This window comes from Oratosquilla oratoria, chromosome 21, assembly GCF_046742065.1.
Source record: "Oratosquilla oratoria isolate Oo_2021 chromosome 21, ASM4674206v1, whole genome shotgun sequence".
Classification (NCBI taxonomy): Eukaryota; Metazoa; Arthropoda; class Malacostraca; order Stomatopoda; family Squillidae; genus Oratosquilla; species Oratosquilla oratoria.
In genome coordinates this window covers 1,365,814-1,366,890 of record NC_134797.1, presented here as the reverse complement: position 1 = coordinate 1,366,890, position 1,077 = coordinate 1,365,814, and positions in this window count along the sequence as shown.

Below are 1,077 nucleotides of genomic sequence, written 5' to 3'. Positions count from 1 at the left end.
CTGTTCAATCTATACATGGATGGGGTGGTGCGAGAGGAGAATGCAAGGCTCAGGGGTTGGAGATGGTTAAAGAAAATGGAGAAAATTGGGAAATAAGCCAGTTGTCGTTTGCTGACGACACTGCGCTTGTAGCAGGATTAGAGGAGGGATTGAGGAAGTTAGTGACAGAGTTTGAGAAGATGTGTGAAAGAAGGAAGCTGAAGATAAATGTGGGCAAAAGTAAGGTGATGAGATGTACAAGGGGATAGAGTGGCAGCAGGCTGGAAGTGAGCATTAAGGGTGAAAAACTGGAGGAAGTGGATAGTTTTAGATACTTGGGTGCGAATGTGGTAGGAAAGGGAGGAGTGGGGATGGAGGTAGAGTGTAGATTGAAAGAATTGAGTAAATGCCTTGGTGGATTAAAAAGCGTAATGAGAAATAGACATCTGGGAATGGATGCTAAGAGGAGGTTGTATGAAGAAGTGATTGTGCCAACAGCACTGTACGGGGCAGAAACATGGAACATGAGAGAGGAAGAGAGAAGGAGTTTGAATGTGTTTGAGATGAAATGTCTGAGAAGTATGATAGGGGTTACTAGGCTAGATAGAGTGAGAAATGAGGAGGTGAGGAGGAGAACATGGTGGAAAGGGAGCTGGGAGATAGGGTTGATGAAAGGGTATTAGGATGGTTTGGACACATGGAAAGAATGAGTGAAGAAAGACTAGTAAAAGAGGTGTGGAAGGCAGAGGTGGAAGGAGTGAATATGAGGAGGCGTCCTAGGATGAGATGGATGGATGGGGTGAAAGGGGCATTACAAGTGGTTTCTATGTCTTTTTCTTTTTGGCTACCCTCCGTGTAAGGGGAAAAAAGCCTTTGGTATATGTATGTAGGTATGTATGTATAGGTCAGTATTTATAACGATGGCATATATACCCTAGATATTGTAGTTTTTATTTTCTCTTTGAATATATGTCATACTTAATACATTACATCCCGCCGCAAGGTGTCACATTGTGTTGTTGTTGTTTTTTCGGTTCCCTGAAGTCTTCATTTTTTTGTTTCCCTTCCGTTGCCCCATCACAATTGCCATATTACTCC